The sequence below is a fragment of the Dendrobates tinctorius genome, unplaced genomic scaffold (genome assembly GCF_039654945.1).
Source record: "Dendrobates tinctorius isolate UK_male_01 unplaced genomic scaffold, ASM3965494v1 ptg000058l, whole genome shotgun sequence".
In the NCBI taxonomy this organism is placed as follows: domain Eukaryota; kingdom Metazoa; phylum Chordata; class Amphibia; order Anura; family Dendrobatidae; genus Dendrobates; species Dendrobates tinctorius.
Window position 1 is genome coordinate 10,608,935 of NW_027361726.1, and position 15,177 is coordinate 10,624,111.

The following is a 15,177-nucleotide window of genomic DNA, read 5'->3' on the forward strand; positions in this document are numbered from 1 at the left end:
ATACACACAGACACACACACACACAGACATACATACATACATACACACAAGACACCACCTCTCTCCTCTCACCTGTCCGCAGCATCGCCCGCGCTTCCTCCCTCACACAGCAGCGGCCGCTGAATGATGACGTCATTCAGCGACGCTCCTCTGTGTGAAACAGGAAGCGCGGCCTCCGGGCAGGAAGCAGGACGGACCCTTGCCGCTCCGCTCCTGCTATTCACTCTTGCAGGCAGCGGAGCTGCCGTGATCGCATCGCTCCCTGCCCGCCGCTGCACTGCACTGCAGGGTGGAATTGCTGCTGCCGCGCCGCCCCCACACACATGCCGCCTGGGGCGGACCGCCCCCCCCGCCCCCCCCACGCTACGCCAGTGCCTGCAAGAGAAAACAGCAGGATCGGAGCTGCAAAAATCTTTCCTGCCCGGCACCAGCGCTTTCTGTGTCTTTCTGACACAGAGAGGAGCGCGCCGCTGAATGACGTCATCATTCAGCGGCGCGGCTGCTGTGCCAGAGACACAGGAAGCAGCCGGAGGGCGGAGGCGGTGATGCTGCAGAGCGGACATCATGTGAGGTACTGTCCTACCTGTCACTGCTGTGTGTGTGCATGTGACTGTGTATTTGTGTGTATGTATGTAGTGTGATGGGGAGTGATGGGAGAAGGCAATGATGTAGTATGTGTGTGGAGTGTATGTGTGTGTATGTATGTATGTGTCGTGGATATGTGTGTGTGTATCGATGTGTATGTGTGTGTGTGTAGGTGGAGAAGGCCATGATGGGGTGATGGGGAGAAGGCCATGATGTAGTATGTGTGTGGAGTGTATGTGTGTGTATGTATGTATGTGTCATGGATATGTGTGTGTGTGTGTATCGATGTGTATGTGTGTGTGTGTAGGTGGAGAAGGCCATGATGGGGTGATGGGGAGAAGGACATGATGGGGTGATTGAGAGAAGGCCATGATGGGGTGAAGGCCATGATAGGGTGATGGGGAGAAGGCCGTGATGGGGAGAAGGCCTTGATGGAGGTGATGGGGAGAAGGCCATGATGGAGGTGATGGAGAGAATGCCTTGATGGAGGTGATGGGGAAAAGGCCATGATGGAGGTGATGGGAAGAAGGCCATGATGGAGGTGATGGGGAGAAGGCCTTGATGGAGGTGATTGGGAAAAGGCCATGATGGAGGTGATGGGAAGAATGCTATGATGGAGGTGATGGGGAGAAGGTCATGATGGAGGTGATGGGAAGAAGGCCATGATGGATGTGATGGGGAGAAGGCCTTGATGGAGGTGATGGGGAAAAGGCCTTGATGGAGGTGATGGAGAGAAGGCCATGATGGAGGTGATGGGGAGAAGGCCATGATGGAGGTGATAGGGAGAAGGCCATGATGGAGGTGATGGGGAGAAGGCCATGATGAAGGTGATGCGGAGAAGGCCTTGATGGAGGAGATGGGGAAAAGGCCATGATGGAGGTGACGGAAAGAAGACCATGATGGAGGTGATGGGAGAAGGCCTTGATGGAGGTGATGGGGAGAAGGCCATGATGGAGGTGACGGGGAGAAGGCCATGATGGAGGTGATGGAGAGAATGTCATGATGGAGGCGATGGGGAGAAGGCCATGATGGAGGTGATGGTGAGAAGACCATGATGGGGTGATGGGGAGAAGGCCATGATAGGGGTGATGGAGAGGGCAATGATGGGGATGGTGGGGGAAGAGGAAATGATGGAAGTGGTGGAAAGGGCAATGATGGGGTGGGGGAGAAGGCAATGATGGTGGTAGTGGAAAAGACAATGATGGGAGTAATGGGGAAGGAGGCAATGATGGGGTGGTGGAGGAGAAGGCAATGATGGAGGTGGTGAAAGGGCAATGATGGGGTGGCAGGGGAGAAAGCAATGATAGTGGTGGGGGAGAAGACAATGATATAGATGGGAAAGAGGGCAATGATGGGGTGGGGGAGAGGACAACAATGGGATGTGGGGAGAGGAGGAAAATGAGGGGTTTAGGGGATTGGGATGGGAGGAAGGGGGACTTATAATGGACTTAGGAATAGGGGGAGGTGGAGGAAGACATTATTATTGCTTATTATGTCTAACACAGTCCCTTAGTATATAGTGTACTCACTTATTATGTCTAACACAGTCCCTTAGCATAAAGTATACATACTTATTATGAATAACCCAGTCCCTTAGCATATAGTGTACTCACTAATTCTGTATAACACCAACCTTAGTTACATAGATTCCTCTTTTATTATGTGTAACACCGTACCTTATTACGTACCATCCTCTCTAGTTATATATGGTGCCGTCCCTTATTATATAGCTTCCTCTGCTGTTATGTATAGTGCTGTCTCTTACATAGTGTATTCTTTTTAATTTTGCTATTAACAGTGCCCTCTTTTATTACAAAGTCTCCTCTCTTTTTAGATATAAAATGACTGCTGATGGAGGAGCCGGTGACCAGACTACCAGTCCATCATCTCCTCCATTAGAAAGGAAGCTTTCCTAGCCATCATTGCATTATACAGCTAACAAGACAGGACGGTATGTAATAAAAAACAGGGCTCTATATAATCCAATATGTAGGGAACGGTGCTGTACATAGCAAGAGAGGGCACTGCATAATAAGGGATGGCACTATACATAATACTATGTAATACTATGTAATATATACATGTATGTGTGTGGCGCAATATATATATATATATATATATATATATAAAAAAGAAGCCAGCGCTGCCTAAGGTTAGAAAGCATAACATAAAGTGCATATGCACTTAATATCTAACTGTATTCAAAATGAGATATTTGGCAAAAAAATTGATCAATTCAATTGAGCCACCCCGCCGCGCCAAGGCAATCTCATGTGGGGGGTCCTACTCTACATTTTTAATAAACACTGTGCCATTACGGCCTCCTAGATACATTAAAAGCAAGACCACTTTAAGTGCAATCCGTACCTGAGCATTTCTGGATCACTCCCATGAAGCCAGAAAAAGCAAGTGCAGATGAAGGCCAACCAGGTCTGAATGCAGACATATCTGGTTTAGCCTCCACACATTGCCCGACCAGCAAACCTAGATGAAGGGCAGTGCAGGCTCAGACATAGGTGCACAATTAAATAAAGCTTGGGGCAGGGCGGGGCTGCTGTGTGTGTGCACCTTAAGCAGCGCTGGCTTCTTTTCTTTTTTTGCATGTTTGTTTGTGGCTGACCACCACTTTTGCCGTGCGCGCTGGGTTATGTTCGCCATTTTTTCTGTGTTCACTGTGATGGATCTAGGCTGCTGTGCACTTGCTTTTAATGTATCTAGGAGGCCGTAATGGCACAGTGTTTATTAAAAACGTAGAGTAGGACCCCCCACATGAGATTGCCTTGGCACGGCTGGGTGGCTCAATTGAATTGATCAATTTTTTTGCCAAATATCTCATTTTGAATACAGTTAGATATTATGTGCATATGCACTTTATGTTATGCGTTCTAACCTTAAGCAGCGCTGGCTTCTTTTCTTTTTTTATATATATATATATATATATATATATATATATATATAACTTTGTCGCCATAAAAGGAAGGTGGCCCAGGCACATTTCTTGCACAGGGGCCCCAAGCTGTCAGTGTCCGCCTCTGTGGGGTTGTCAATGTGTTCTTAGTGACACTCCTGTTTTCTCCACCTCTCCCCAGTCTCATGATATTCCTAACTATTTGGCTGATTTTTCTGATGTATTCAGTGAGAGTAAGTCTGCGTCTTTGCCTCCTCATAGGAGTTATGTTTGTGCAAGTGAGGTAATGCTCGGGTGTAAATTTCCCAAAGGTCGGTTTTTCATCTTATCGGTACCCGAACATGATGCTATGCGATCTTATATCAAGGAGTTGTCGGAGAAGGGTCATATTAGACCATCTCTTCACCTTTAGGTGCTGGGTTTTTTTTGTGGCCAAGAAAGATGGTTCATTAAGGCCATGTATTGACTATCATTCCCTTAACTAAATCACTGTTAAATATCAGTACCCGTTACCCCTGATTTCTGATTTATTTTCCAGAGTTAAAAGTGCCTGTTGGTTTACCAAGCTTGACCTCAGGGGGCGTATAATCTTATTCGCATCAAGCACGGAGATGAATGGAAGATGGCGTTTAATACTCCGGAGGGACAATTTGAGTACCTGGTGATGCCTTTTGGGCTCACTAATGCCCCTTCTGTCTTCCAGTCTTTTATGAACGATATTTTCTGGGACTTTGTGGATAAGTTTTTGATCATTTATCACGATGATATCTTGATCTTTTCCAGTGATTGGGATTCTCATGTGGAACATGTCCGGACTGTGTTCTGGATTTTGAGGGAAAATTCTCTGCATGTTAAGGGATCTAAGTGCCTCTTTGGTGTACAGAGGATTTCATTTTTGGGATTCATTTTGTCCCCGTCTGCAATTGAAGTGGACCCGGCCAAGATACAGGCCATTTATGATTGGGTTCAGCCCACTTCTTTGAAGGCTCTCCAGAAGTTTTTGGGTTTTGCTAATTTCTACCGTAAATTTATAAGTAATTTTTCTGGTATAGTTAAACCACTGACTTGACCAAAAAGGGCGCTGATGTGGTGAATTGGTCTCCAGAGGCAGTTTCGGCATTTCAGGAGCTTAAGCGGAGATTCACTTCTGCTCCGGTTCTATGGCAACCGGATGCCTCACTCCCATTTCAGGTGGAGGTAGATGCTTCTGAGATTGGTGCAGAAGCTGTTTTGTCCCAAAGAGATCCGGTGACTTCTACAATGAATCCCTGTGCCTTCTTTTCTTGAAAATTCTCCCCATCTGAACGTAACTATGACGTGGGGAATCGGGAATTGTTGGCCATGAAATGGGCATTTGAAGAGTGGAGACATTGGTTGGAGAGAGCTAGACATCAAGTTGTGTTCCTCACCGACCACAAGAATTTGATTTATCTTGAATCAGCCAAACGCTTGAATCCTAGACAGGCTAGGTGGGCCTTGTTTTTCACGCGTTTTAATTTTGTGGTCTCTTTTCTTCCGGGCACTAAGAATGTTAAGGTGGACGCCCTTTCTGGGAGTTTCTTTGCGGATTCTCTTGATGTGACCGAGCCTACTACCATTCTAAATGAGGGTGTAGTTCTTTCCGCCATCTCACCCGATTTGAGACGTGCCCTTGAGGAATTTCAGGAGGACAAACCTGAACGTTCCCTATGGGAAAATTGTATGTCCCTGACCAGTGGAGGAAAAGAGTAATGTCTGAAATTCATTGCTCCGCATTGGCTGGTCATCCAGATATTTTTGGTACCAGAGTTTTGGTGAGTCTGTCTTTTTGGTGGCTTGCCTTATCTTGTGATGTCAGGGATTTTGTGCAGTTCTGTGGGACTTGTTCTCGGTCCAAGCCCTGTTCTTGTTCTAGTGGGTTGTTGATGCCCCTGCCGGTGCCCAGGAGGCCATGGACTCATATCTCAATGGATTTTATTTCTGATCTTCCTGTCTCTCAGAGAATAACTAATATCTGGGTGATCTATGATAAATTTTCTAAGATGGTCCATCTTGTACCATTCCCAAAGTTGCCATCTTCTTCTGAGTTGGTGCCTTTGTTTTTACAACATGTGGTTCGGTTGCACGGGATTCCTGAGAACATTGTGTCAGACAGAAGAGTCCAGTTTGTTTCCAGATTTTGGAGAGCTTTTGGTTCCAAACTGGGAATTCAGTTATATTTCTCCTCTGCATTTCATCCTCAGACCAATGGGCAGACTGAGAGAACAAACCAGACTTTGGAATCCTATTTGAGATGTTTCATATCTACTGGTCAGGATGACTGGGTGTCATTTTTGCCCTTGGCCTAATTTGCGCAAAACAATAGGGCTAGTTCTGCCACTTTGATGTCGCCCTTTTTCTGTAACTTTGGGTTTCATCCTCGATTTTCTTCAGCGCAGGTGGAATCTTCGGCCTGCCCAAGTGTGGATTCTGTGGTAGAGAGAATGCAGCAGATTTGGGATCAAGTGGTGCATAAGTTGTCCCACTCTCAAGATAAAGCCCAACGGTTTTCCAACCGGCATAGGACCAGTGGGTGATATGGTTTGGTTGTCTTCAAAGAATATCCTTATGAAGGTTGTGTCTCCAAAATTCAGGCCAAGATTCATTGGACCTTATAAGATTTTGGAAATCCTTAATCCCATTTCTTTCCGTTTGGCTCTTCCAGTTACGTTTAAGATTCATAACGTGTTCCATAAATCCTTGTTGAAGAGGTTTGTAGAGCCAGTAGTTCCCATGGCGGCACCTCCTGACCCTGTATTGGTTAAAGGTAATTTGGAGTATGAGGTAGAGAAAATATTGGATTCTCATTTGGCTAGACGGAGACGCCAGTACTTGGTCAAATGGAAGGGTTATGGCCAGAAGGATAATTATTGGGTCCCTGCTTCTGACATTCATGCTGAAAGATTGGTTCGTGCTTTTCACCGGGCCCATCTTGACCGGTCTGGTGGCATGGATGAGGGTTCGGTGACTCCTCCTCAAGGGGGGGTAGTGTTGTGAGTTCTCTCTCTGGCGTCCCTCTGGTGATTACTGAAGGTAGTGGAGCTGGTCTGATTGACAGAGGGGTTGCGAGTTCTCTTTCTGGACTCCCTCTGGTGGTTACTGGAGGTATTGGAACTGATATGATTGACTGACAAAGGCTTGCCACCTGATAATGAGGAAGACAATTGGAGACCTGGGGTTTCTGATTGGGATTTAAGACAGCTGACTCCCTCTATCCCTGCTGGTGATTTTCTTCCTGTTCCTTCTGAGGTCTGATGTCTCCTGCTCTTTCCCTGCATGTTCAGCTAAGTGGTTCATTTGTTATTCTGTTTGCATTTGACCTGGTTTTGTTTATCTCTGCTTTGTGCGGGTCAGCCAGCTCCGGCTGGGGCTGTGCTGAATCACCGCCCATATGTTACTGCATGTGCCAGTTTGTTTTGTCCCCTGTTATATTGGTCTCTTTTTGCTTTGCTTTCAGAATATACCAGAGTGCTGATATAGTGGGGGTGAAGTCATGCGACTTCAGTGTTTTTGTGCATCAGACGTGTTGGACTTTTTGCAGGGTTTTTTGCGTGATTGCAGACAGTGTCTTTCCTTTCCTGTCCTGTCTAGTCAGTGTGGGGCCCATTGTTTGCTCAGTCTATTTTTCTGCCTGCGTTTGTGTTTTCATCTTGTCTCACCGACAGTATATGTTTGGGGGCTATCTATTCCTTTGGAGTCTGCTCTGGGCAGTTTGGATTTCCCCTTTCTTGCTTTAGGCTTAGTTAGCTCTCTGGCTGTGCTGAGGCATCTAGGATCATCTTAGGCAAGCTCCACGGCTACTGCTAGATGTGCGGACAGGATCAGGGGTCTGCATCCGCTTAGTTACCAACCACTCTGGTTTTCTGTGGCTTAGCTTGGGCCTGCTATCCTCCTCAGAGCCCATTCATAACAGTCGTCACACAGGCGGGTGCCAAGGGAGGGTGGATTACTGCGATCGAGCGGGGCTGGTGATAACAGACAAACTGTTCTCGAAGGTACAAGATCCGAGGAACAAATGGAGGAGGACGAAGTGATGGGCGAGCAAATGCCAGATGAAGAGGATAATCCTCCCCTCTCTGTTGATCGTGGTTGGCGGGAGGGGACAGAGGAAACGAGCCTCAGTGTTACCCAGCCACCAACATAGCATGGACTTGGACCTCATGGTAGAACCTGACATATGAGTGAGTTGGGAATAATTCTGACTATTGGGTTGCCACTTTTGTTAGATCCACATTATAAAACCAAATTTTGACAGATGATTCCCGCTCTAGAAAGGGACCCTCGAATGCTGGAGTATCGAAACACACTTTTACACAACCTTAAGAGAGCTTTTCCCCAAGACAGCAGTGAAGCACACAGTTTGCTACCCGTGTTACTATCCTTAAATTTTTCTGACAACTGATATTTGTACCACCTGAGTGTGGCTCAGCATGAAAGCAGATACAGGTGTTGCATGTGATATCAGGGCTCCCAGTAAAGCTGGCCTACACCGATCCCTCACCCACCTCATCTTACTGTGAAGTTCAATTGAAAGCTGTAAATGTCGTCTCAGACCCCGATACCTCATGTCTGTCTGATTTCTGAAGTGCCATGCTGAAATTTGTACTGTGGGTGAATTAAGGCCACTTTCCTGGTGTCTGTCCCTCATTTGATGTGCTTTAGCAGAATTTGAGGCCATTATAAGGTGTTGTGCATGCGTTTGTTCTTGCCTCCCATTGACCTGAATGGCGTTCGGTAATGTTCGGCGAATATTCGATGAATAAATCGGCGAATATTGCAAATTCGGCGATCGTAATCTGAACCGAACATTGAAATATTCGCTCATCTCTATTTGCAAGAAATGATGGTGATGAGGATAGTGATGATGATGATTTTTTCTGCCCTTCACTCTTTCATGTTCCTTTTATTCTATCACATATTTCCTGTACTCTTTACCCCTATAGATGTGACTGATATTAAGCACTCGTGTTATAACACTACTGCACTGTAATAACCTGGACATTTTAGAGTCAATACCCCTTTAATTTCTTTCTCACAGATCTCAGTATGAAGGTGTTTTATATTATTGCTTTGATCACTTTACCCCCCACTGTATATATGTCTATCAGTTTTCAATACTAAAGCATTTACACCATTATCCAGCATCGTCTTCTGGAAAGATGGCAATGTGTCAATGCATAGAGTGGGAAATTTCTGTGTGCGGGAGTATGAATCACCTAGGAATAGTGTGTGAAGATTACTTTTCCAAACATGTTATTATTATATTATAATAATGATAATATAGTAGACTCATTGTCTGCATAATGTGGGAGAGGGGTGGGGGGGAGAGAAGGGAAGGGATGGAGGGAAGGGGAAACAAATCAGGGAACTTTGGTTCATGGTCAATACCATGTTCAAAGAATAACATAAGAACAATAGTGATGAGGCATTAACTAAATACAGAAGATTAAATAAATTCTGTAAAAAGCAAATCAAGACAGCAAAGACTGAGACAGAGAGACTCATTGCCAGAGAAAGTAAAAATAATCCCAAAATTTTCTTTAGCTACGTAAATAGTAAGAAACTAAAAAATGATAGTGTTGGTCCTCTTAAAAATAGTCTGGGTGAAATGGTGGATGAGGATGAGGAAAAAGCCAATATGATAAGTGACTTTTTTTCAACAGTATTTACACAAGAAAATCCCATGACGGATAACATGATCAGGGATAAAATTCTCCATTAAATGTCACCTGCTTAACACAGCAGGAAGTACGGCAGCGTCTAGAAATCACTAAAATTGACAAATCCCCGGGCCCGGATGGGATACACCCCCGAGTACTGCAGGAATTAAGCACAGTCATAGATAGACCATTATTTTTAATCTTTAAAGATTCCATAATAACAGGGTCTGTACCACAGGACTGGCGTATAGCAAATGTGGTGCCAATATTCAAAAAGGGGACAAAAACGGAACTCGGAAATTATAGGCCAGTAAGTTTAACCTCAACTGTGGGTGAAATCCTGGAGGGTTTTCTAAGAGATACTATACTGGAGTATCTGGAGAAGAATAACCTCATGACCCAATATCAACACGGGTTTACAAGGGACCGTTCCTGTCAGACTAATCTGATAACCTTTTATGAAGAGGTAAGTTCCGGACTGGACCAAGGGAATGCAGTGGACGTGGTGTACATGGACTTTTCAAAGGCTTTTGATATGGTGCCACACAAAAGGTTGATACATAAAATGAGAACAATGGGGAGAGGGGAAAATATGTGTAGGTGGGTTAAGAGCTGGCTCAGGGATGGGAAACAAAGGGTGGTTATTAATGGAGCACACTCAGACTGGGTCACGGTTAGCAGTGGGGTACCACAGGGGTCAGTTTTCGGCCCGCTTTTTAACATATTTATTAATGACCTTGTAGGGGGCATAGATAGTAGAATTTCAATATTTGCAGATGACTAGTGTTGAGCGATACCATCCGATACCCTAAAATATCGGATCGGATGGTATCGGCCCGATACGAAAAAAGTATCGGGTATCGCCGATTCTGATACCAGAAGTCCCATTCAAGTCTATGGGACTTCCGGTACCGGAATAAGAAAAACCCTTTTCTCTCCTTGTACAGCCTCTCGGGGGGTGTACGGACCTTCCGGGGGTCTGTACTGACTGCCCGGGTGTCTGTGCAGGCTGCGGGGGGCTGTGCCGGCCTGCCGGTGGTCTGTACCGACTGCCCGGGTGTCTGTGCAGGCTGCGGGGTGCTGTGCCGGCCTGCCGGTGGTCTGTACCGACTGCCCGGGGGTCTGTGCGGACTGCCGGGGGGCTGTGCCGGCCTGCCGGTGGTCTGTGCCAACTGCCCGGGTGTCTGTGCAGGCTGCGGGGGTCTGTGCAGGATCGTCCGATGGGACTACAAGTCCCATCGGGCGATGCCTGCTACCATGACGGTGATTGACACATTAGCCAATGATGGGACAGTAGTAGTCCCATCATCCGGCTAATGTGTTGAATGTACAAAAAAAAAAAAAAAAAATACATACTACATACATACTACATGCTACATACATACTTCATACATGCTACATACATGCAACATATATACTACATAAATGCAACATGCATACTACAAATATACTACATATATACTACATGCATGCAACATGCATACTACATATATACCACATATACCGGGGGGATGTGCCGACTGTCCGGGGGTCTGTGCCGACTGCCCGGGGGTCTGTATCGGCCTGCCGGTGGTCTGTACCGACTGTCCGGGGGTCTGTGCAGGCTGCGGGGGTCTGTACCGGCCTGCCGGGGGGCTGTGCCGGCCTCCCGGTGGTCTGTACCGTCTGTCCGGGGGTCTGAGCGGACTGCCGGGGGTCTGTACCGGCCTGCCGGGGGCTGTGCCGACTGTCCGGGGGTCTGTGCCGACTGCCCGGGAGTCTGTGCGGACTGCCAGGGGTCTGTACCGGCCTGCCGGGGGGCTGTGCCGACTGTCCGGGGGTCTGTGCAGGCATCGTCCGATGGGACTACAAGTCCCATCGGGCGATGCCTGCTACCATGACGGTGATTGACACATTAGCCAATGATGGGACAGTAATAGTCCCATCATCCGGCCTATGTGTTGAATGTAAAAAAAAAAAAATACATACTACATGCTACATACATACTACATACATGCAACATATATACTACATGCATGCAACATACATACATACTGCATATATACCACATGCATGCAACATGCATACTACATATATACTACATGCATGCATACTACATATATACCACATATACCGGGGGTCTGTGCCGACTGTCCGGGGGTCTGTGCCGACTGCCCGGGGGTCTGTACCGGCCTGCCGGGGGGCTGTGCCGGCCTGCCGGTGGTCTGTACCGACTGCCCGGGTGTCTGTGCAGGCTGCGGGGGGCTGTGCCGGCCTGCCGGTGGTCTGTACCGACTGCCGGGGGGCTGTGCCGGCCTGCCGGTGGTCTGTGCCAACTGTCCGGGGGTCTGTGCAGGCTGCGGGGGTCTGTGCAGGATCGTCCGATGGGACTACAAGTCCCATCGGGTGATGCCTGCTACCATGACGGTGATTGACACATTAGCCAATGATGGTACAGTAGTAGTCCCATCATCCGGCTAATGTGTTGAATGTACAAAAAAAAAAATAAATAAATAAATAAATACATACTACATGCTACATACATACTACATACATGCTACATACATGCAACATATATACCACATGCATGCAACATGCATACTACATATACACCACATATATACTACATGCATGCAACATGCATACTACATATATACTACATGCATGCAACATGCATACTACATACACTCACTGGCCACTTTATTAGGTACACCTGTCCAACTGTGTGTTAAGACTTAATTTCTAATCTGCCAATCACATGGCGGCAACTCAGTGCATTTAGGCATGTAGACATGGTCAAGACAATCTCCTGCAGTTCAAACCGAGCATCAGTATGGGGAAGAAAGGTGATTTGAGTGCCTTTGAACGTGGCATGATTATTGGTGCCAGAAGGGCTGGTCTGAGTATTTCAGAAACTGCTGATCTACTGGGATTTTCACGCACAACCATCTCTAGGGTTTACAGAGAATGGTCCGAAAAAGAAAAAAAATCCAGTGAGCGGCAGTTCTGTGGCCGGAAATGCCTTGTTGATGCCAGAGGTCAGAGGAGAATGGGCAGACTGGTTCGAGCTGATAGAAAGGCAACAGTGACTCAAATTGCCACCCGTTACAACCAAGGTAGGCAGAAGAGCATCTCTGAACGCACAGTGCGTCGAACTTTGAGGCAGATGGGCTACAGCAGCAGAAGACCACACTGGGTACCACTCCTCTCAGCTAAGAACAGGAAACTGAGGCTACAATTTGCACAAGCTCATCGAAATTGGACAGTAGAAGATTGGAAAAACGTTGCCTGGTCTGATGAGTCTCGATTTCTGCTGCGACATTCGGATGGTAGGGTCAGAATTTGGCGTAAACAACATGAAAGCATGGATCCATCCAGCCTTGTATCAACGGTTCAGGCTGGTGGTGGTGGTGTCATGGTGTGGGGAATTTTTTCTTGGCACTCTTTGGGCCCCTTGGTACCAATTGAGCATCGTTGCAACGCCACAGCCTACCTGAGTATTGTTGCTGACCATGTCCATCCCTTTATGACCACAATGTACCCAACATCTGATGGCTACTTTCAGCAGGATAATGCGCCATGTCATAAAGCTCGAATCATCTCAGATTGGTTTCTTGAACATGACAATGAGTTCACTGTACTCAAATGGCCTCCTCAGTCACCAGATCTCAATCCAATAGAGCATCTTTGGGATGTGGTGGAACGGGAGATTCGCATCAGGGATGTGCAGCCGACAAATCTGCGCCAACTGTGTGATGCCATCATGTCAATATGGTCCAAAATCTCTGAGGAATGCTTCCAGCACCTTGTTGAATCTCTGCCACGAAGAATTGAGGCAGTTCTGAAGGCAAAAGGGGGTCCAACCCGTTAATAACATGGTGTACCTAATAAAGTGGCCAGTGAGTGTATATACCACATATACTGAGGGGCTGTGCCGACTGTCCGGGGGTCTGTGCCGACTGCCCGGGGGTCTGTACCGGCCTGCCGGTGGTCTGTACTGAGTGTCCGGGGGTCTGTGCAGGCTGCGGGGGTCTGTACCGGCCTGCCGGGGGACTGTGCCGGCCTGCCGGTGGTCCGTACCGACTGTCCGGGGTTCTGAGCGGACTGCTTGGGGGTTGTGCCGGCCTGCTGGTGGTCTGTACCGACTGTCCGGGGGTCTGAGCGGACTGCCGGGGGTCTATACCGGCCTGCTGGGGGGCTGTGCCAGCCTGCCGGTGGTCTGTACCGACTGTCCGGGGGTCTGTGCAGGCTGCGGGGGTCTGTACCGGCCTGCCGGGGGGCTGTGCCGGCCTGCCGGTGGTCTGTACCGACTGTCCGGGGGTCTGAGCGGACTGCCGGGGGTCTGTGCAGGATACATGCAACATGTATTATATATATGTTGCATGCATGTAGTATATATGTATGTTGCATGCATGTAGTATATATGTGGTATATATATAGTATGCATGTTGCATGCATGTGGTATATATGTAGTATGTATGTTGCATGCATGTAGTATATATGTAGTAAGCATGTTGCATGTAGTATATATGTATGTTGCATGCATGTAGTATATATGTATGTTGCATGCATGTAGTATATATGTAGTATACTGTATATGTAGTATGCATGTTGCATGCATGTGGTATATATGTAGTATATATGTAGTATGTATGTTGCATGTAGTATATATGTATTATATATGTTGCATGCATGTAGTATATATGTAGTATATATGTATGCTGCATGCATGTAGTATATATGTGGTATATATGTAGTATGCTTGTTGCATGCATGTAGTATATATGTTGTATGTATGTATGTTGCATGCATGTAGTATATATGTGGTATATATGTAGTATGCATGTTGCATGCATGTAGTATGCATGTTGCATGTAGTATGTATGTATGTTGCATGCATGTAGTATGTATGTAGCATGTAGTATGTATGTAGTATGTATATATTTTTTTTTTTTACATTCAACACATAGGCCGGATGATGGGACTACTACTGTCCCATCATTGGCTAATGTGTCAATCACCGTCATGGTAGCAGGCATCGTCCGATGGGACTTGTAGCCCCATCGGATGATCCTGCACAGACCCCCGCAGCCTGCTCAGACCCCCGGACAGTCGGCACAGCCCCCCGGTAGGCCAGCACAGCCCCCCGGTAGGCCGGTACAGACCCCCGGCAGTCCGAACAGACCCCCGGGCAGTCGGCACAGCCCCCCGGACAGTCGGCACAGCCCCCCGGCAGGCTAGCACAGCCCCCCGGTAGGCCGGTACAGACCCCCGGCAGTCGGCACAGACCCCCGGGCAGTCGGCACAGACCCCCGGACAGTCGGCACAGCCCCGCGGCAGGCCGGTACAGACCCCCGGCAGTCCGCTCAGGCCCCCGGACAGTCAGTACAGACCACCGGCAGGCCGGCACAGCCCCCCGGCAGGCCGGTACAAACCCCCGGCAGTCCGCTCAGACCCCCGGACAGTCGGTACAGACCACCGGCAGGCCGGCACAGCCCCCCGGCAGGCCGGAACAGACCCCCGGACAGTCGGTACAGACCACCGGCAGGCCGGCACAGCCCCCCGGCAGGCCGGTACAGATCCTCGGACAGTCGGCACAGACCCCCGGTATATATGTAGTATGCATGTTGCATGCATGTAGTATATATGTGGTATATATGTAGTATGCATGTTGCATGCATGTGGTATATATGCAGTATGTATGTATGTTGCATGTATGTAGCATGTATGTAGCATGTAGTATGTATGTAGTATGTATGTAGCATGTAGCATGTATGTAGCATGTAGTATGTATGCAGTGTATATGTTGCATGTATGTAGCATGTATGTAACATGTAGTATGTATGTAGTATGTATGTAGCATGTAGTATGTATGTAGTATGTATGTAGCATGTATGTAGTAAGGATTTTTTTTTTTTTGTACATTCAACACATTAGCCGGATGATGGGACTACTACTGTCCCATCATTGGCTAATGTGTCAATCACCGTCATGGTATCAGGCATCGCCTGATGGGACTTGTAGTCC